This window comes from Tupaia chinensis, unplaced genomic scaffold (genome assembly GCF_000334495.1).
Source record: "Tupaia chinensis unplaced genomic scaffold, TupChi_1.0 Scaffold000328_1, whole genome shotgun sequence".
NCBI lineage: Eukaryota > Metazoa > Chordata > Mammalia > Scandentia > Tupaiidae > Tupaia > Tupaia belangeri.
Genome location: NW_006159822.1, coordinates 372,584 through 396,349, shown reverse-complemented (window position 1 = coordinate 396,349; position 23,766 = coordinate 372,584).

Below are 23,766 nucleotides of genomic sequence, written 5' to 3'. Positions count from 1 at the left end.
TGTGTACTCATGAGGGGAAGAGAGAGAGGGAGGGAGGGAGAGAGAGAGAGAGAGAGAGAGAGAGAGAGAGAGAAAGAGAGAGAAAGAGAGAAGGAAAGTGATAAATCACCCGCAGGGGGAAAGGACACACCGGAATCCTTCTCTACCATTCTCTTTGGATTTGGGGCACACATGCACACATGCCTAGTGAGTTTCCCAGTCACCATGTCCAGTGCTCAAGCCGCACCTTTGGCCATGTGGGATCTAGCCACCTTAACCACTACATCACCAGTTGGTCCTAAAGTGACTGTCTTAACATCAGACAAAGCAGACTTTAAAACAAGAAATACTGTTAGATGTAAAGAGAGACATTTCAAAATGATAAAAAGGTCCATTCACAACAAAGATATAACAAATTTAAATATCTACACTCCTAAAACAAATAAGCTATAACAAATCTAAATATCCACACCCTTAAAACCAGAATACTAAAACACATGAAGCAAAATATGATTGAACTGAGAAGAAATATAAACAAGTTCACAGTCATATTTGAAGATTTCAACACAGCTATTTCAATAATGGATGGAAGAGGTACACAAGTAAATCAAATGATATTAGAAATTTGACAAATGGTTCTACAATAAAAAACTATTAAAGTAGCAGTCCTTACTCAAAACTGAACTCCATAGGTATTATGGTTGTAAATAAAAAAGCAAGAATTATAGATATCTTAAAAGAAATCCTAGAAGAAAAATCTCTAGCACAAAATATAATTTTTGATAGATTAAACTATGTAAAAAATTCTCAAACAAACCTCTGCTCATCTAAAGATATCACAAAGTAGAGCTAGCCGCATAGCCTAGTGGTTAAGGGAGCCAGATCCCACATGTCAACTGTGGTTTGACTCTTGCCATTAGTGACTTGAAAAACACACTAAGCTCATATGCATACATGCCCCAAATCCTGATAGGACAAAGAAATGGAAAAGGGATTATAATATAACCACACCCAATTGGGAGGTGCTTTCTCCCTCTTTCTTGTTGGTCTTTTGACAACATGCAGGCCTTCTGACAAGAAAAAAAAAAAATTACTACTAAGTAAATGAATGCTCAAGCCAAAGACAGTATGAGGTTTTGCAAATATAGAAGATATATTTGAAAAGGCTGTCCAGTACTCAAGCCGCACCTTTGGCCATGTGGGATTCAGCCACCTTAACCACTACACCACCAATTGGTTGTAAATATATCTTCTATATAACTTTATACTGTCAATACACTTACATATAGGATATATAAAGAGCTCTTAAAAACTAATAAGAAAAAGAAAAAAAATAAAAATGGGCAAAAGTTGTTCACAGACATTTCTTAAATAAAAACTATGAATGATTAATAAGCACATGAAAATTAACATCATTATTCATCAATGACATGTGAATAAAAATCTCTTTTAGATACTATTTCATACTCATTATAGTGACTAAGATTGAACAGGCTGATTGTCCCCAAGATTTGTAACAACTGAAATGTTCAATTATTGCTAATGGACATATGAGTGGTACAATTATTTTCATGTAGCCATTCTACTTCCAAGTATTTACCCAAGAGGCATAAAAATATATGAATTCAAAAATATGATATTTTTGTAGATGCTTAATTTATATAACCCAAACCCAGAAATAGCTCAAGTATACATTTATAGGTAGAAAGATAAATCGAGGTATATTCACACAATAGAATATTAGTCAACAAGAAATAAGAACAGATTGCTGATAGACACAGAACATGAATGAACTGACAAAGCATTGAGTTAGTTGGGTGAGAGTAAGTAGACTTGAGAGAAATCCTAGAGCTGACTTCATTTTTACATAAAATTTCATTACAGTCAAAACTAATCTGTGTTGACAGAAATCAGAAAGTGGTTGTCTCTTTGACAAGAGAGTAAGGTGAGAAATGAGTCCCAGCAGGTTATGTAAATAACCTGCATCAAACATTGGGTGATTTTTTTCTGAGTATATTGAATTTAAACTCATCCAAATAAACTTACAAGATTTTAAAATCTTATTGCCTATAAACTATTTCTAAACTTTAAAATACAAACAATTTTTTAAAAAGAGGAATCTGAGATGGAGAGAGGAGGAAAGGAAAAAGAGAGCGGACTTTATCTATTTTTGTTTTTATTTTACTTCCACCTTAGGGGGAAAAAAAGCAGACAATCACAACTTTACACATTTACATGTAAACAAATACATATGTTACAAAACATCTCTAGAACTTTGTTTGATTTTTTTTTTATAGGAAGCATGTAATTGCCAGAGATAGACAGAAAGAGGTAGAGAGAGGGAAAATGAGAAATCATCCTTCAGAAAGGATGGCCATGCTGCAATCTCTTCTCCATGCTCCTCCTGGGATTTTGGGCACACATGCATGCCCAGAATGTTTCTTTTTTTGTTCTTTCTTTTTTTTTTCCTCTACAATGATTAAATGTAAATGTATTTATTTCAAAAGTTTGTTTTATTTTTAATTTACGTTTAGTCTCTGTATATCTTCACAGCATACAACATGGTTTTTCCCTGCACAAGTATGGTGCAACATATACAGAATGTCTGCACTCTATAGCAGAATTTGAAAAACTGGAAGGTATGATAGTAGGGAGGCCAAATATAGAGTTGAAGGTATGATAGTAGGGAGGCCAAATATAGATACCCAGCATGTTTCTCAAGCCATTGGGTCCAGTACTCAAACTGGGCAATGGATCATATAGGATACAGGAGCCCCTGCTTGCCTGGAAATTTTGATTTTTTTTCCAAAAAAGATTGATCTGAAAATCTGCTTTTGAAATGTGACTAAATTCTAGAATATATACCCCAACTGTTAGCCACAGGGAGGCAAGATGAGATAGAAATATCACATTGCATAAATTTCTTTCTGCTTCTTCCTGCTCTCAACATAGTCTCTGTGACAGCTCACAACCAGGGAGTAGACAGAAATTTTAATTGTTCTAAATTACATCTAAGGTTTTTTTTTTTATTAGTAATTATTGAAAAAAAAAAAAGCCAAAGGGGATAGAAAGATTACTTGCAGGGGGAATATCTGGAGGAAAGTGTTTATGGAAAAGAATCTTGGAAGATTACAGTAATTTGGGGCTCAAAAATTAATTGGACAATACTAAGAAAACTTCATACCTGCCACAAGCCAAGATGTCCCAGAAGAGGTGAGCTTCTCTTTTATCTTTGCCAGAAATGTAAATCCCAGAACTTCAACCCAAGCATGTCTCAGTGTGAGATGGTTCCCAGTACCAGAACAGCTTTATGCTACAGTCTCTGTACAACAGGCACAATGTAGGTATACACAGATATACATAAGGGATACATCATTGCATTTCTTCTTTACACCAACAGTACAAAGTGGACCTTTCATTAAAGTTTTACAGATCAGAAAACAGACTCATAGAGTATCTTACATTGAATTCCTTCAAAAATCAGACCTTGGAACAAGGATTTAGATGTGCATAATTTATTTCAGAACTAGATGAAACATTGGTATAGACAGATGTGAGGAATTAATACAGAAAAAGAAGGCAGAAATGAAAGGTACATTATAGAGCCAACTGTAAGTATAAATGATCAGAATTTAATTCCATGAGAATACATCAAACACATTTCTCAAGGTTATCTCAATAGTGAGAGGACTGGGGTATTTATACACTCACTCAATTAGCAATTGGTTGAGGGAAGCTCCCAGAGGGTAGATTCTTACCCCCACTCCAGCCCTCTCTTCCTTTTAAAAATCTCTTTGGCCTGAGCAGAAAACTTTCCAAAGTGTCAGAAAATATCTTTAATCAGAAGACAAAGGTATTGGCAGGTGAAATTCACCTGGAACACCCTGAAATAATAAAATCTAAGGGATATGATAAGGAAGTTGACAGTACCTGGTACAGTATTAAAGAAATTGCAAAAGCGTACTTAAGCTCCCCAATAGTATTGATAGAAATAAATCACTTATACTATGTATTTTAAAAAATAAGTTACATGAAATAAAGTATTATTGTGTTATTTCAAGATTAGTGCCATATTACCTTGAATCAGTTTTATTGAGGACAATTTACATAAAATAAAATTCACCCATTTCAGCCAGCAGGTGGCGTGGTTGGTAAGACTCTGAACTCCATGGCTGACAGTGATTTGAGTCAGATTGGTGGCTTGAAAATCTAACCAGCTGTGTTACTATACGCTGCAAGCTAAGAACAGTTTTCTTTTTATTATTATAATTTTTTATTGCCAGAGGGTGCATGTACTCACCAGAGAGAGAGAGAGAAATGGTCTATGGTTATGACATAATCCTTTCTTCATTTCTCCACCCTGTTGGGATTTGGGAGTATACAAGGGCCTGTGATTTTTTTTAAGCTGCTGGGGCTGGGATTCAAATCATGGTCAGTCATGTGGGATCAATCTCCCTTAACTAGGTTATGGGGAAGACCCTTTTCTTTTTTATCATTATTATTTTATTTATTTACTTTTTGCATGAGAGAGAGAGACATAGAGGAAGGGACTTGCAATAGTCTTGTCAGGTGTGATTCCCCAGTCAGCATTCCAATCAGTCAGGACCATGGATGTACCTGGGCTGTTCAGGTCATCCTCGGATCCCAAACCTGGGCTTTCCCATGTGGCTCCAGTGTCACACAGCATTGTCCTACCACGTGCACCACTATGGCTAGCTCTGATTCATACATTTTAAAAGGGCTGGAGGAGAGGGAGAAGGAGGGGAAGAGAAATTTGAGAAAAAAGAGAGGAGAGGAGGAAGATAGGAAGAGGAAGGAGAAAAAGAAGAGTCACTGTTACAGACTGTAGCCCACATGCTTAAGTCACATTGTGTCTGGCCCTTTATAGGCAATGTTCACTGACCCCTGACCTAGACTGTGCTAAGATCTGGGTCACAGGACTGCTTCATATTTTCAGTGAGTAAGAAGGGTACTCATTTTCTAAGGTGGTTGGAGTGGAGAAAGAGATGTTGGCGGTGGAAGAGAGGGAACAGGGAGTGGATGTGGAGACAGTGGAGGTCCCTGTGCTGCCCTTGAAATCACCTCCCATGGCTTCCACTTACAGAGGCATGTGAGATACAGGAAATCTTTTTGACACGACTTTACGGAAAAGTCTTCTTGGCATTTGTACTGGGAATCTGTTATTGGCCAACTGATGTTATATTTTGAGGACATTTTATCTACACCATAAGCAATCTTAAGTCTTGAAAACCCTTCCTTCGTAACAATGTTGTTAAACAGGATTAACTCTGTGTGAACTCTGTCTGTGAAGAGAAGTCACTAGCTCAGCATGGCAGTGAAATGACTTCATGTCTGGGTTGACCAAAAACACCCACTGCGATGTCTACACTGTGGAGATGGGGTCCTGACAGACACAATGCCCCTTTATCTAAAGCCATCCAAATCCTTTTCCTGTCTTTCCTCTTCCTTCATTATCTCTGCTCCAGATAAACAGGTGATGACTGCTGAAAATAGAAAGGGTAGAAACAGGGTCACTGCCACCGAGGTTCAGGCACATCATTTAAGCAGGGTAAAGGGAAGTTAGAGATTTGTCATTCCGTTTTCAAACACTCTTGTTTTCTTCTCCTATGAATGTATTCATTTAATATCCACAACCTCTTGATAGGTTTTAAAAAGCGAGAAAAGCAGCCTGTGTACCAAGTCAACCCTTAATGAGCTTTCACTGAGCACTTAATAAGTACTAGGACTGGTGGAGGATGTTGCCTTCGAAATCTTCCAGTGTTCTTTCCACAGCAATCATTGTTTGTGTATCTCCTTTAATGCAATCCTCACTGCAATGCTGTGAGTCATCCATCGTTATTACCATCATCATCGTTGCTAATTTTATTTTGTGGTTTCTCCTTACCCATGTATGGTGCTATCTCCTTCTTCTTGCCAGATACTATTCATAAAAGCAACAGAAGTAAACGAGGACTAAGAGAGGTTTTACAAATTGCCATGGATTCATGTATAATAAAGCTAGATGAACAGAGCTGGACTTCAAACTAGATCATTAAATTCTGGATCCTGGATTCTAGATTCCGGCTCTGACTTCCATACCACAGCAGATTCCCAAATTGTAGCTACTTTTGGGTGTTTTTATTTTTGTTATCCTATTTCCCAGAGGATGCGTGTGTTTGCGATGACAGTCAGAGGGAAGGATAAATCACACGCCAATGGGAAGTGTTCACAATATAATCCTTTTTACTCTGTTTCTCCATCCTATAAGACTTTGGGCATGCATACTCTTTTCCCAGAGTGTTTTTCAAGTCACCAAGGTCAGGGCTTGAAATATAGTCAGCCATGGGGACCAGCAGTTAGCGTAATGGCTATGTCGCTGGACTCCCATGTAGTCAACCACGGTTCGCGTCCCAGACCTGGTGGCTTAAAACTCACACTGGGCGCGTGTGCGTGCATGCCCAAGATCCTGAGAGGAGAACGGAGGAGAAGGGATTGTGGCATGACCATCCCCTCTGGGGAGTGATTTCTCGCTTTCTGTCTCTATGTCTCTCTCTGTCTGTCTGGCGAGTGCATGCGCCCTATAGTGAAAACCTCTCAAAAAAAAAAAAAAAAAGAAATATAGTCAGCCATCTGGGATCCAGATCACAATGTACACCACTTAACTATTGTGCTATGGAGCTGGGCCTGGACACAATTCTGATGAATCAAATGATGGAGTACTCACCATCACTTCATTTATTTATTTTTTTGTGAGGTTTCTGCTATAGAGTGTGTGCACTCGCCAGAGACACAGAGAGAAACAGACAAACAGATAGTGACTAATCACCCCCCAGGAAAGATGGCCATGTCACAATCCCTTCTCTTTCATTATCCTCTCAGGATTTTGGGCATGCATGCACATGTATCTGGTGTGAGTTTCTAGTTGCCAGGCCTGGGACTTGAATCAGGGACATTCATATGAAAGTCCAGTGACGTAACCATTACACCATCTGCTGGTCCCATCGCTATCACTCTTTATAGGCTGCTAGTGCACCAGTGCTTTTAGAATAGATGCATTCCACCCATGTTTGTAAATGCTGGTTATTTAACATCTGTCCTTGGGCATTTCAAGAATTGCTCTTTGGCAGTGCCAATGCATTGGCAACCATGAATTCTTGGGATACTTTGGGAAGGAAATTTGCCATATAATTCCCAGTATAATTACCAGTTCAACATGCTACACAGATCAATTACATGAATATGAAAAAAAAGTCCAACAGCTCTTCTCCTGCTATTCTGATGACATATGAGGGGATCACTGAGTACTACAAAGCAAGTCTACCCAGATAGCAGCTCATCATACTCCAGCAGTTTAGGAATGAGGCATCTGAAGATCAGAATGGCTAGGCAATATCTCCAAAATGATTTACTGGCTTATGGTAAGACTTGCACCCCTATTTTTTAGATCAAAGGCTAGCGCTCTTTCTGTAACACTGCATTGAGATACTATGCAATTGCCTCCTATATGCAATTAACTTACATGAGTGTAACCATATTTGTAAAATCCTGTAAAAATAAAAGAGAAAACAATGCACAATTTTAGAGTTGTTTTTTGTTTGTTTGTTTGTTTTGTTTTAATTATTGCCAGAGGTTCATGTGCTTACCAGAAGAGGGAGAGAAAACAAAAGAAAGAAAAATAAAAGAATAATTTCTTTTTTTTTTCTTTTTTCTTCTTTTTTTGGGGGAGGGGGGAGAGGTTTTCGCTATAGGGAATGTGCACTCACCAGAAAGACAGAGAGAGATAGAGAGCTAGAAAGTGAGAAATCACTCCCAGTGGGGATGGCCACACTGCAATCAATCCCTTCTCCTCCATTCTCCTCCTAGAATCTTAGGCACACACACACACACACACACACACACACACACACACACACACCGCGCGTGTGGTGGAAATGGAGGAGAAGAGATTGCAGTGTGGTCATCCCCCTTGGGGGGTGATTTCTCACTTTCTGTCTCTCTGTCTCTGCAGCAAACACTCACGACCCATAACAAAAATCTCTCTTCAAAAAAGAAAAAAAAAAGGAAAAGAAACGGGAGAGAAAGAGAGACAGAGAGAAAAAGAAAAAGAAAGGAAGAAAGGAAAAGAGAGAGACAGAGAAAAAGAAAAAGAAAGAAAAAGAAAGAAAGGAAGGAAGGAAGGAAGGAAGCAAGAGAAAACAAAAAAAAAGAAGAAAAAGAAAAAGAAAGAAAAAGAAAGAAAGGAAGGAAGGAAGGAAGGAAGCAAGAGAAAACAAAAAAAAAGAAGAAAAAGAAAAAGAAAGAAAAAGAAAGAAAGGAAGGAAGGAAGGAAGGAAGCAAGAGAAAACAAAAAAAAAGAAGAAAAAGAAAAAGAAAGAAAAAGAAAGAAAGGAAGGAAGGAAGGAAGGAAGCAAGAGAAAACAAAAAAAAAGAAGAAAAAGAAAAAGAAAGAAAAAGAAAGAAAGAAAGAAAGAGGAGGGAGGGAGGAAGTGAGGGAGGGAAGGAAGGAAGGAAGGAAGCAAGAGAAAACAAAAAAAAAGAAGAAAAAGAAAAAGAAAGAAAGAGAGAAAGAGCACGAAAGAAATTAGCCTCCAATGTGGCATGGCCAAACTGCAATCTTTTTTTTTTCCATTTCTCCATCCTGTCAGAATTTGGGTCATGCATGCATGTGCATGTAGTATGTTTTCCACGTCTCTGGAGCTGGCATTTGAACTTTGGTCAGCCGTGTGGGAACTGGCTCCCAAAGCACAGCATTTTGTGTCATGCTTAGGAGCTGACACAAAATTCATAATTTTAAAATGCAAGTATCCCAGTGTGCTTTCTCACTTTCTCTCTCTCTCTCTGGTCAATTTTAAATAAATAAATAAATAAAGTTAAATCAAATAAATCTTAAAGAAAAAAAATGCAAGTAACACTACCCTGACACCACTCTACAAGCATATCCTGGAGTGAGCGTAAAATGTGTGTGTGCTGTTCTCTGGGTTATTTTCCAATCTCAAAGTCTACCAAGTCTCTAACTGTGACCTGCTTCTGCCTTTTGGCGTGGTTCCAGTATCTAGCATGCGAAGGTGGCCAGCTCTGTAGCACAGTAGTAATGGGCTGTCCAAGAGAGAAGCTGGATCTCACATGGTGAACCTGGATCAAATCCCTGCCTGGTCAACCTGAAATGCACCAGGCACATGCACAAATCCTCAACATCCGATGGGCTGGATGTCGAGAGGAATGAGGTCGTGGGGTGACTGGATCCTGTGGAGGGTACACCTCCCCCTCACTCTCACATATGCACGCATGCACTCTATAGAAATTGTCAAGAGGAAAGATCATCTTAAATATGAAAAGGGAAAGGTTCAGTGAGTTGCTACAAATCAGAATGCTAGCAAGAGTGCAACAGGGCCTCCGTGTCCGCATGCCGTGTGCTGGCACCAGGGCTCATGATTCATCCACTAAACGGATCTGCACGGCTGGTGCTGAGAGGAGAGAGCAGGCAAGTCTTTGCACAAGCTGTTTCCTCATCCTGGGACATCTTCTCTAGGCATTGTTCATTCATCTAGATCAAGGGTGAAGACCCCCTTTGGAGCTGGAACCATCCTCAAGCAAACAGTGGCTTTCCCACCACTGGGCTCATACTCTAAGCCTTATGAGTATGCACTATTCCCAACATTCTATCACAGCCCTTTTCAGCCTTTGTGGCAAATATTTGTCCATTTGTTTTTGTTTTGTATTTTCCCCTTACCAAAATGAGAATCTTTAAGGATAGAAACTGTGTTCACTTAATCTCTTCATCACTACCTTCAGTAGGTGCTTATATAAGTAATGAGTTAAATTTTCTGCCACATGAATTCCTTCTGATGATCCCTTAAGGATAAAAAAAAGAATTAGGACCACCAACTTGCATGTAAGATGCTTCACCACTGTGTAGAATTAAAAGCTGGCACAACTCAAATATTTATTCTATTTGACATGGACATTCAGATATTGAGAAGCCACATCTCTTACACTTTTTTTACTGATCATTCTTTTAAGTTTCTCTTATGAAGCTTTGAAAATGCTGTACACAGCAAACATAGATAATCTCATCTCCAAAGGTCTAATGAATCAGCTATCTCTGAGATGGTGTTCCTAATCATCAAATGGTTCCTTTGGTCTAGGCTCCAGGAGCCCCTGAAGCATAAGCTTTGAGCATGGCCTGGGGAGATTCCTAGCATACCCCTACCTGCTTGCAAATAGCACGCCAGTGCGTCTGGTCTGTGGTGCCCTATTACAATGTCTAGGAAAGTTGTTCAGTTCTGGCAACACAAAGTCAAAGAAAGCCCTGGTGAGTGGTTGCAAGACTCTAGGGACCTACAACTTTGACATGCTAGGGCTACAAGGAGCTTTAAAAATCTTCATGACTTCTCTACATCCTTGGTTGATCATTTAACTATGTCATGCCCAGTCAGTTATTAATGACTGTTTGAGAATATAATTTTCATGTGTACCCCCTTCTCCAGTTCCCTTGCCATCTTTTTCCTTATCTTTATTATCCACACTGTGCATTAACTTCTGAATCATGCCCCATGTCTCTGATCCCTCCCTATGTCTCCTTCCAATATATCTTAATACTCCACAGTCATGCCATTTGGCTTCCCAAATTACAGCAGACTACTGAATAAAGGAGTTATTTTGGTGTCAGATATACATGATTCAGAAATCCTGCTTTACCAAGTATAGTCCCTTGACTTCTAGGTTTTGGTGCCTTCTATTTTAAAACAGGAGTACACATATTCCCTAGTATAATTATTACAGAATTGGTGTGACGCATTTTAAGCAGTAGCAGTATCTCTGGAGTAAGGGAGACACACTGATCTATTACGTTAACAGTTATCCTCTTCTACTTTAAAACCACAATGGCATCGTACTATGGAGACATACATATGCACACACAGTGTCTGTGAGCACGTGCACGCACACGTACACGCGATGGCTTCCTATGTTCTGACTATAATGGGTTCTATATTGACTATGTAATAAAGTCTGAACTCTCTCAACTCTAAATTCAAGTGAAAACTGAGGAGATTCGGTTTGTCTATCTCTCAGTTCTTCTTTCATTCTGCCTCTTCAAACTGAATGCTCCAGTCAAATCACACAACCCACTGTGCCTCAGGATGTCTTTTCAATTCTTGCTGTTTTCTCTGCCTAGAAGAACATCTTTCCTGTGTCTGAGTGTTAAAATACTCTCCATCTTTCAAAGCCTCTTGCAAATCCTCTTCCGCAGAGTCAGAATTAATCTCTCCCCTGCTGAATGGTAATCATACATTATCTCCTATCTCTCCGGCATTTGTCATTCTCCTTGGATTTTTGTTAATGCCCACACATATTCATTGTCTCTTTTAAAGCAGGTGCTAGGTCTTATTTATCTTTCTATCCTCAGAAGCACATATGGTGAGTGGTACAGTGTATGTGTCCAGTGCATGTTTGTTGCATTTAATTAAGCTAAATTAGACGATTAGGCCTTGAACAATTATAAGATGGCATGTGTGTCTTTTAATCTTGGTACTATCCATCTCTAATGCTGCTAAACTTTTGTATCCAGAACCTGTGAGAGAGCTGAAAAGTTCTCATGGACACTGTAGTTTAGAGAGGAGTTTGTCTGCTCTTCTTTACTTCACCTGTGTGCCCTGACAAGCACCCCATGGGGGTCCCAGGGTGCTAACTTTCTATTCTAGTCTGTTGTGTAATGGGGGCTCATCAACAGTCTCCCTGTGGATGCAAGGAAATGACCATCTTTTCTTGATTGGTGTAATAACAGCATGACAACATTCTAGACAATGATCTGTATCTTCACTAAAACTTCACAATCCCTTTAAGAAACAAACACACTTTCTTCCTCTCATGTTACATTTGTTGGTAGGCTCAATTTGCCTGAGGGTGTGATGACTGCCAAGTGTCGTACAGTAAAGTGTCACACAGTTAATACATGGGAAGTTTATCATTTGAAGAAAGGAGTGAGGGATGGCAAATTCTGCCATTCCTGGGGGCCAAATAAGATAAAGTGGCCTTTTATTATTGCAAGAGAGAATCCGGTTAAAAGTAAAAAGAATTGACAGATAATAAATTGTTTAAGGGTACAAAAAACATTCAAAAGGAGTCATAAAATCTCTACTATCACTGGAAAACTTTACAATTTATCTATCCATCCACCTCGTGTGACTGCTCACATTATGAAGATGTAGACATAGACAAGGAACATCTATTAGTCCTTATGTGTCAAAATAAGTTTACAATAACACAATGTCATGTAAAAGTCATAGTTGTCGTGATTTTCTCATCTACAAAGTGGAGATGATAAGAAAATCACCTCTCCAACAGGAAAAATAAAAATTAATTTTGCAATGTGATTTCGGCATGCTCAGGCATATAGCAAGCACTTACTAAATGATAGCTGAGGGTAAAGATGAAAGAGGAGGAGGAGAAAGGGGGGTGGGGGAAGGGCTACCAATACAAGTTACTTTCTAAAAGAAGTCCCCTCTGGGCAACATGAGACTTAGAAGCAAAAGACCTGATTGACTAGACTCTGAACTTACTAGCCATATGAGTTCTGGGAAGGTTTCTGAACTTATTTAGGCCTTGGTTTTCTTCATCTGTTCTCTTTAACATAACAACTTGCTATGAAAACTCAATGATAAGAGTATTTGGAAATAATGTAGAGCAGGTTTGGTAGATATTAAGTGCTTCTTCCAAATTGGAAGTTCATAAAGGAAGGGAAATTTGAGTTTCCTTTATCCGTACCAAGAAATAAAATGATAACTACAGAGCAGCCACATGAGCTCAACTATTGCACTGGAAAGCCCAGACGCAGTGCTGGTTTCACATCTGCATCAAGTCACCAGTCACTTCATGGTGTATTTTGACAGGTACTAGGAAGATCTTTTCATGTCATCCTGAAATTCCACTAACAGAAATTTTCTATATTTCTATCATCTCTCTCTCCATGATCCCTTAAGGGAAATGTAAATTAATTCATTAAGGGTTAATATATCAAAATTATTAGTGTGTTTAAAAAGGCAAATTACTTTAATGAGCAACTGTTAAGTGTCTCTCTCACTTTTTTTTTTTTTTTTGGAGACGTTTTTGCCATAGGGGGCATGCCCTCACCAGGAAGACAGAGAGAGACAGAGAGACAGAAAGCGAGAAATCCCCCCCCAGAGGGGATGGCCACGCCACAATCCCTTCTCCTCCCTTCTCCTGTTGGGATCTTGTGCACGCATGTACTCACATGCGCCCGGTGTGAGTTTAAGCCACTGGGTCTGGGAATTGAACCACGGTCGACTACATGGGAGTTCAGCGACATAGCCATTACGCTAACTGTCAGTCCCTGTTAAATGTCTCTTCATGTTCCAACCCCTAAGCAAAGAAGGAATTCCTACTTGCTTTCAAGGTTCAGAGCATCCACTGGTGTTCTTGAGAAGTTAGAAGAGGTGGGTGGCACTGAAAACAGAAATGGAAGTACCTAAAAGTACAATTCTCTCTCTCTCTCTCTCTCTCTCTCTCTCTCTCTCTCTTTTAAGGAGATTTTTGCTATAGGATGCATGCACTCTCCAGAGAGACAGAAAGCAAGGACTCACCCCTCAGGGAGGATGGCCATGCTGCAATCCCTTGTCTTCCATTCTTCTCTCAGGATTTGGGCACACAAACACACATCCCTAGCATGAGTTTTAAACTACTGGGTCTGAGACTTGAACTATAGTCGACTATGTGGGAGTTTAGCAATGTAACCATTATGCCATTTGCTGGTCTCGACAATTTTTCTTTTACTAAATGAATGGAGATCAATGACTTTGGGTAAGACAAAAGGGTGGATAAACTGAGCTCTATGGAAACCCCAATGCCTGCAGAAATACAACCATTTCATGTATGCTATTGCTATTACACAGCATTTTCTGTTAAACAAACTAAGGAATATAACTTAACATAAAGTTAAGAGCATTTTTTTCCCTATTACAGACAAGAGTGCTGGGAAAGGGAGAATATGCCACTGAGTAATATTTCATAAAGCTAACTATCCGGGGGATTTGTTGAAAATGTTCACGCATGGAAACTCTCCTAACTATGCATGGTAGGCAATAAGAAGTCATTGCACTCACAATTTTGAAGGTATTGAGATGTCCTTGCAGATCTATTTATTATCTCAGCTGAACTCTATTTCCTCCCTGTCCTTTGATTCATGTGCAGTTGCCCCCCACCTCCCCCCCCAGCAAGTTACAGAGCTTCAGATCCTTTCTACTGCTTGCACTTGGGGCATAGAATGCTTGCTTTCTCACTCCCCTCCTTTTGACAATTTGTTCCTCCACCCCTCAAAGTTGTTAACCTGCCCTACTAAAGCCAGGAAGATGGGATTAAAAAGAACATGCAAAATAAATGGGAGGAGAGTGGCTGAGCTCAGATTCCAGCTTTTTTTTTTTCTTTTTTTGGAGAGGTTTTCGCCATAGGGCGCATGTTCTCGCCAGACAGAGAGAGACAGAGACAGAAAGCAAGAAATCACTCCCCAGGGTGATGGTCACGCCGCAATCCCTTCTCCTCCATTCTCTTCTCGGGATCTTGGGCATGCACACACACGCACCAAGCGTGAGTTTTAAGCCATTGGGTCCGGGACGCGAACCGTGGGCGACTATGTGGGAGTCCAGCGACATAGCCATTACACTAACTACTGGTTCCCAAGATTCCAGCTTTTGTTCTCATCTCAGGCTATAACTGTTTGCTCCATTAGTTCCATGAATTGGACGAAGAAGAATGAAAGAGTTGGTGCTTGCTGATGTTATGGTGAAGTTGCCCTCCGACAGCACCATAGGACCTGATCCACCCAGAATTTCTTTGTCTTATACCTGGAGTGCACTAGAAGGGCCAGCTCCAGCTTGAGGACTAGCTAGGATAGCATGCTGCAGTGGTCAATTATGATAAAGAAGGATTCATTCTGTCAGTTTCAGACTGGTCTACTTCCTTCCAGTAAACTCTCCAGGCAATAGCCAGAGGCATCCAGGAGAGTGCTGCAGCTGGCTTATGTAGAGTTCCAAGTGCTGATCTCTCTCCAATTCTGTGTATGGTAACAATCGTGACATTCTCTGACATAAGGTACCAGTATAACCTCTGGCACTATTTTCCACTTTCTTTCAGTGTTTATGTGGGTCTCAAATATCTCTTTGCTTTCTCTAGTCACTGGTTTGAAGGCCCATCCTAAAACTAGAATAATCTCACCTAAGATTCTTAATTATATGTACAAAGACCCTGTTTCCAAATACAGTCAAATTCACAGGTATAGTATTAAGACCTGGGCCTCTTTTTCTGGAAGACATAATTAACCCCACAATAGAAAACGGTCTTCGTGAGCTGTTGAACAATAGTCTGAGAGAAATTTATTCAGCCTGACTTAGCAGATAATCACATGAATGATATATATTATATTCTAGTATTCTTTGTGTTTTTATATACAAATACCTCTAGAGATTGTCCTTCTTCCATAGGATACTTCACCGGGAACCAGCAGTTAGCGTAATGGCTATGTTGCTGGACTCCCACGTAGTCGACCGCGGTTCGCGTCCCGGACCCGGTGGCTTAAAACTCATGCCGGGCACATGTGCGTGCGTGCCCAAGATCCCGAGAGGAGAATGGAGGAGAAAGGATTGCGGCGTGACTATCCCCCCTGGGGGGTGATTTCTCACTTTCTGTCTCTATGTCTCTCTCTGTCTGTCTGGAGAGTGCATGCGCCTTATAGTGAAAACCTCTCCATAGGAGACTTCACCTTAGGGAGATAATAGAGAAGTAAAATTTCTAAGATAAATTCTCATGTTCTGCTTAAGGCTGACGTTATGAGTTTGCATAGGTCACCTATCATGTTTAATTTTATATGTCAACTTGACTGTTTTAGATATTCATATAACTGGTAAAACATTATTTCTGGGTGTGTCTATGGGGGTGTTTTCAGAAGAAATTAATATTTGAATCAGTACATTGAGTAAAGACCATCTGCCCTTAACAATATTGGCAGCAACATTCAACCCCTTAAGGGCTTGAATATTACAAAAAGGGGAAGGAAAGGGGAGTTTTCTCTTCATGATTTAGAAATGCCATCATTTTCCCCATATGGATATCAGAATTTCTAAATCTCAGGCTTTCAGACTCTAGGACCTTACATGACCTATCCCACTCCTTGCTCTAAGGTCTTTAGCTTCGGGCTGAATTATACCACTAACTTTCTTGGTTCTCCAGCTTATAGATGGCATAGCATGGGACCCCTCAGCCTCTATACTTCTGTGAGCTAATTTCATATACAGTTGTGTTTGTCTGGAAAACTCTGATATAGGACCTAAACTTTCTGAACTTTCATTCCCTCATCAGTATAATTAGGAGAAAAAATAGGGCCTGATATCCTCCATAGGATTGGTTGTCTGATATCACAATGTGAAACTCCTGTGAAATGGTACATATGTATAGAAGAAATGGCCATTTTCTCTAGAGGTCCTATTGATTGAATTCAGTTCCAGTTTACAGCCCTCCTTCATTGACTTGCTATGGTACGAAAGAACCTTTTTCCTTCTAGAAGCTGTGCCTGAGCTGGAACTCAGATGCACAGAGCTTCCTAGACTGTCAACAAGTCAGTGGGTGTGATTGACTCTTGGCGAGCTTGCAGCTCACCATGACCCAAGGGTCCTCCTTTTCTCCTGGAGGCCTGACACCTTGCCAGTCACTTGTCATTGGTGACTCATTCTGTGGCCTTGAAGACACTTCCTCCATTTGACCCCAGTGCATTTCTACCTGTTTACCCTGCCATTCACTACTTTCTCCTCATCCTTCCTGCATCTCACCTCAACAATGACAGCTAACAGCAGTCAGATTGCCAGATGATGGAGGTTTAGAATGACTTCTCTTCTGTCAATGCCTCCAGCCACTCTGCCTTCTCCTGTGGCTTTATCTCTTAGTATGCACACAAGCACACACACACATATACAAACCAAAACTTGAAAATATCTTTAATGTTGAATTAGAGGAAGTATTTGCATCCAAATAATAAAAAAGTATCCCAGACTATAAATAATTTTCTAGAACCTGAATGGTATCAAAAAGCCTTTTGCCAACAGTAGAAACAAAGGTTTGGGGCTAGACAGACATGGGTTCAAAACTGGACTATGACACTGGGAAACTTTGTGGCTTTGGATGAGTTATATAATGTCTTCCAGCTATAGCTCTCTCGTCTATAAAATGTGAATAACTGCAGAACTTTCCATAGAGTTCCATGTAAAAATGGCTAGAGAACTGTAGACCTTAAATAAATGTTGACTCAATGGTCAGGTGGGGATTAAACAAAGTAGTGCCTGTAATGTTAGGCAGAGTGCATGGCTCAGAGTATGCAGGCAATGTAGAGAGGCTATTACTATTACCCACAGTCTTCGTTTGTGCTATGTAACGAAATACCTTAGACCAGGCAATGTATAAGCAGTATACATTTATTGATCATAGTAGTGGAGACTAAGAAAGCCCAAGTTTAAGGTGCCATAGGTACAGTATCTGGTGAGAGTCCAGTCACCACTCTAAAATAGTGCCTTATTGCTGTGTCCCCTGAAACAGACAAACACTGTGTCTTCAAGTGGAACAAGAGATGGAAGTGTCAAAGGATCTAGTGAGCTCCATCTAGTCATTTTAGAAGGCACTAATCCCATCTATGAGGATAGGGCCCTCATCGCTTAATCACTTCATACAGGTACTATCTCTAAATACTGTTGCCCTGGGGATTACATTTCAATGTGAATTTTGGTGGGAACAAAAGCATTTAAACTACATAGGTGCTGTTTCACCCCACATGTCTGTCCAGGTCTCTTCTTGTGATTCCTTTGCTTTCTTTGTTTTAAGAACTTTGTAGAGAGATTCAAAGATTAGGCTCCAAAGCTGGATAAACTGTATTTCAATCTTGGCTAAGCCAGTTGTGTGACCTTGGACAAGCCATTTATTTTCCCTGCCTTTGTTTTCTCATATATATAATGAGGATAATAGCATGTAAGTCATTATAATTGTGATGAATAAATAAATGTATTCATGTATTATGCTTAAAATGGTGCCTAACAGGTAATAAATACCCAATGGCAATACGTTATATTTGTTGATTATTGTTAGAATCTGTCTAGTTGGCTCTTAGAAAGATAAGACACAACGAAAATTGCTCTAAAGGCATATCCTAGTCTCTCTCTCTCTCTTTTTTACTTTAATTTTTTAATTTAAGTTTTTGCTATAGGGTGAATACATTCTCCAGAGAGAGATAGAAAGAGAGAAAGTGAAAAATCATTCCCCCACACACACCCTCCAGCGAAGATGGTCTCACCGCAATCCCTTCTCTAGTCTCCTCAGGATTTTGGGCATGCACACACGTGTGCCTGGTGTAATTTTTCAATTACTCCAGATCTAGGACTTGAACCATATAGACAGCCATGTGGAATCCAGTACCTTAAACTTTATGCCACTTCCTGGCTCCTCCTAGTGTCTTTTTTAAAAACAGTTTATTTCTTTCCTGTGAGAGTCAGTTACCCTCAATAGGATCTTACCGTGCAGCACCTTCAGGTTGACCCGGAATCTGAACCTAGGCTTCCCATGTTGCTCTAGCATCATGCAACAGTGCCCCGCTGTGTCCACATTATTGGGCCTCTCCTCATCTCATGGAACATGACAATAATTTATCACTTTGCATAACTCCCATGATCTTGTTATTTCCATGATCACCTGTGTTAGACTGTTAGCTGGGTTCTGACTTAATCCAACAACTAGGGTTGTGTTTCCTCCATGTTTCCTTTGCACTTCTGGTATAGTCCTGGGGCATTTTAATTACTGCATTTACTTTTGAAAAGTGTGTGTTGTAGAATAGGAATAAGATGAAATCTTTTTAACTATAAAGTTTTATATTTTGGAATGCCTTAGCTAGACTCCCACCTACTTCTTCTCATTTACAGATTGAAAAAAAAAAGTGTCTCAGAGAGGTTGGAACTTGCTTATAGATAGCTGTTTAGTTAGCAGTTGATTCTCAAAAATAGGCCTCTTAATTGTGAACTCAACCTTCCTTTCTCCCCATTAATTAAATGAACATTTGGAGGGGAAAAAAAGCAAAAAGCAAATATTCACAGCATGTGGACTCTAAAATCTTTTTTTTTTTAATGTGATACCATGATAAAAATGTGAACGTTTTAGCAGTGTTGGCTGCTAGATGGTAAAAACCACTTTCTCCTGGGCATTCACCTTAACAAATAAGAGAGAGGAACAAATCTGATGACCTGAGATGACCTTCAGCATTTATTCTATGTCTGGCCCAGGTACAAAGGGAAATGTGTCCATGAAAGAAGACTCGACCACTGTCAGAGGAAGCAGGTGTGCTGTAGGGTGCTTCTTTGACCTAGCAGGAGCATTACTGCTGCTCCTCACTTCTCTCTTTCCCTGCTGCTGCTCCTCACTTCTCTCTGTCCCTTGTCTAGTCACTTCCCTTCCCAAAGCCTCAGTTTCTTCATCTGGTAAAGAAAAGTATTGGACCTAGCTGCATCCTAAATCCTCCACATGTTCTGGCATTCTAAAAGAGATGAATAAATGCTAAAAAGAGAGTTGGGACAATTCTCTCTTCAAACTAAGTGATGTATATCAACTGAATGTATTAAAAAAAAGTAGTACTACTACTAGTACTACTACTACTACTACTAAAAACCCTAAGAAGATAGTCTATGTACAAGTCTTTCTCTTATTACCTCATGCTCCAGTCTGGAAGTCTGATGTTGCCAAAATTCTTTTCATACAGTGCATCTTTGAGTGACACATGGGTAAGTGTTAAATGCGACTGTAATATGAGAATATGCATTAAATTAGTGTAAAAACTGTATGCCTCACAATTTCCAGATGTCAGAACCTGGTAATATTGTCATTTCTCTTTTTCCTGTTCGGATATTCATACAAATGGAAGGCTAATGGCTGCAGGAACTGTATCCCAAGGACACATTCCTTTGATTCTCTTCTACCAGTTTCTTCCTGAGGATCTGCACACTCTCTGAGGGCCTACCAAAATGAAACTGCTTTTTAGAACATCACAGCATGGTGGCAATGCCTCCCTTGTGTATTGGCTAAAGTATTGGTTTTATGTGACTCTGAACACTTGGAAACACAGACAGCCTGGTGAAAGGCAGTATTTACCCAAATTAGAGAAATTAAACTCTGAACTGTTCAAGTTTCAAGCAATCAGTTCCAGTTGGTACACACTCAATTCCCACCTTAGGTATCTGAGAAAAAGTGATTTGGCAGTGAGAATTGCTAGTAGGAATTTAAATCCCAATCAACATAAAATGTACATTGGTAAATGCTAAATATTGATCAGGAGACTTTTTTATTTTCCTACTTCATATCAGCTGAGATACCTTAAGGCTGTTTTCTTATTAAAGAAGGTGGGGGGAGGAATGCAAACAACTCAGTTTTTTCCAACAGATAATCAATTGCCAAAATATTTTCAATGCCTGTGATAGCTGTCTATATTTCATTAGCCTTTTAAAGACTTCATTACCTTAAACATGAGTGACTGCAAACTTCTTCTAAGTCTTCTCCTTAAAGTCTTTACTCTCTTCTTGTCATTCTAAAAAGTCATTTCAATGTAATAATTTCCATGTTTAAAAAACCCCTTTATTTGCCAAATGAAATCCAAAATATTTCACCTGGTTTTCCAGGTCATGGATGATATGGCCAAAACTTATCTTTCTAGTGAGACTTACTATTTCATTCTAGTCTAGATATTTGGATGTCACCTGAACAAGGCTTACTAGTATGTCATGCATTTACTTGAGCATGATGATTCCACTTTATATTAAATAACATTCTCAGCATCTTATAAGTGATTTGAGATTTTGGAAATGAGTAGGTGGAGTGATTGGGGAGTTCAAACACTGGCATCTGACTTTGGTTTCCTCCATGTCCTTATAACCATAATATTGCAAGAATTATATTTTGCTTGTTTTTTTGTTTCCATGTACTGGATCACAAGTCCTATGAAGATAAGGAATGTAGGTCTGTTTTGTTTATGCCATATCCTCACTGTCTAGAAGAACGTCTGGAGTATAAAAATGTCTTGACCATTTTAACTCTTTGGCTACATTCTGCCCTTAAGATATTGAACAATCACACGGGAACCAGCAGTTAGCGTAATGGCTGTTGCTGGATTCCCACGTAGTTGACCGCGGTTCACATCCTGGACCCGGTGGCTTAAAACTCATTCTGGGCATGTGTGCATGCATGCCCAAGATCCTGAGAGGAGAATGGAGGAGAAGGGATTGTGGCATGACCATCCCCCCTGGGGGGTGATTTCTCGCTTTCCGTCTCTATGTCTCTCTCTGTCTGGCGAGTGCACACGCCCTATAGCAAAATCCTCTCCAAAAAAAAAAAAAAAAAGATATTGAGCAGTCAATTAACTTTCCAAAGTCTGAGTTTTCTTATTTGTAAAATTTCAATCGTCAAAGTAAAGATTTCATATAATTAATGTCAAGAGTTAATGTAAAAAGATTACTTAAGCTTGAGCCAGTCTGTGGTGTGGTGGTTGGGGTGGCTGTGTACAACATGACCAACTGTGCTGATTGAGTCCCTGACCGGGAGACTTGAGAAGCACACTGGCATATGTGTGTGTGCCCAGAATCCCGAGTAGAATGGAGGAGAGGCGAGTGAGATGTGGCCATTCCTCTGTGGGCATGCTTTCTTTCTTTCTCTCTCTCTCTGTCTCCATCTCTCTTGAGAAAGCACACCTATCCTGTAGCAAATTAAAAAGAAAAGTTATTTAAGCTCTTAGAATAATATCTGACACATAAGTACTCAATAAATATTATCTAGCATTTCATTTTAATTTGAGCCTTCATATTGAAATGTTAAGATGACAGCAATGTATTGTATCAGAAAGCCTGTGGGAGATTGAGTTTCAGGGGGCCTTAACACTATCATTGGCTAGCTCTGGAGACTTGAGTAACATACTTTGACTTTCTGAAACTTAGTTGTCTATACCTACATAATGTGAGTAAAGGGAATACCTGTGCCACAAAGTTATGGTGGAGATTCAGTGAGGTATTAAAAACATCTACACGGTTTTACAAAATAGCCTTATTAGGACAGGTATTGGGATAGAAGGACTTTTCCTCAGCCCCTCACAGGCAGCTGTTCAAGAGTGCCTGCTGTGCTGTTTATACAATGTAGAGAGCCATTGAAAAATCCCTAATGGAATGTGCTATGGAAGCAAAAGGTATTATTGTTTTAATCGTAAACTCTAAAATGTTTTATGAATAATAGCAGTGACTAACATTTCTAATTTTGGAGATAAAAAGAAATTTGCAGATAATCATTTGAGCTCATTCCATCAGACAGGAATTTGATTTTAAATTTGTTTTATTCCTAGCCAACTTCACTCCTGATATCGTCTAGAGAGATCTCTCTCCCCTTCTCATCCACTTGTTTTTAAGAGGTGGGTACGAAGCCTGTTTTCCTCTCTAGGAAGGACGCGTATTTGTGCCAGAAGGTGAATGAAGCCAGCTTCACTTGAGGTTTCAGTGCCTTTGAAACCTAGCCAAGGCCTCATCAGAACCAGAATAAGAATTTCTCATAGCTACAACAAACAATAAAAATCCAAAATAGAAGCTACCATTGTGATCCAAAGAGGGAAGCAAATATGATTAATTAGCACAGATGGCATTCTGGAGGGGGGAAGATAAAGTGCTGCAGTGATTTTAGTGGACACTGCATTGATTCCATATTTAGGCATCAGGGTAGGTTATGATGTATGAGCAGATCCGAGGTGCAGTTAGAACCCAGAAAGGATGCTGGCCCCCAATCCGGGCCAAAGACTTTCTTTCTTGGAGATAGTGGTTTAGGGGTCACTATGCAACGATGGAGATGGAATTCTAGACATGATGGTTAAGGCATGATGTCTCTGCCATTAGTCCAAACTAGGAGTTATCGTCAGGTGGTAGATAAGGGAAAAGGATGCTGACATTTATAAGGAGACATAGAGCATAAAACTCATAGGCTTAGGTCATCTGGAGCAAATTCTGGTACCACTACAGAGGATCCACGTGAACTTGACCAAGTTATTTAACTTTCAGGCTCAGTATTCTTACCTAAAAAATGAGCATAATTATCACAATTCTTAACAGGACCATTGTGAAGTTTAAATGAATTAATCACTGAAGGCACTTTTCCTCAAGACTTTGTTCACCATTCCATTTCTTGTCTCTTAGTACCATGATGGGCATGCAGGTGGAGTGTCAAAAATGTTAGATGGAAAAAAAAAAGAAAAAGAAAAAAAAAGTTAGATGGGTGAGCAGATGAGTGGGTGGATGGATGCCTATGTGAATGCATGGATGAAGATGTAATTTCATATTGGGTATGTTAGGTATTACCCGAAACACTGCAAGACTCACATAACATGAGTTCTTTCATGCTTCCCACAATGATTTCCATAATATTATTTTGTTATTGTCCTTGCATATGGTCCATGATATTTCCAAGAGCAGGAAGAATGGCCTTATTTGATCTAGTAACAGGTAGAATCAAATGCACTGTGAGCTTTGGTTGAACATTTTCAACTCATTGCAAGTATTTCTTCTCAACATTGTTGCAGTCTGTGTGTGTGTGTGTGTGCATTTATATTCATTAATTTAGCCTTTATACTAAGAAGATAGCAGTTTGTGTACAGGGTTCACAAAACAGCTTTTGGACAGCCAGAAATATAGAGTTTTTGCATGAACATATCTTATTTTTTGGAAAGTCTAT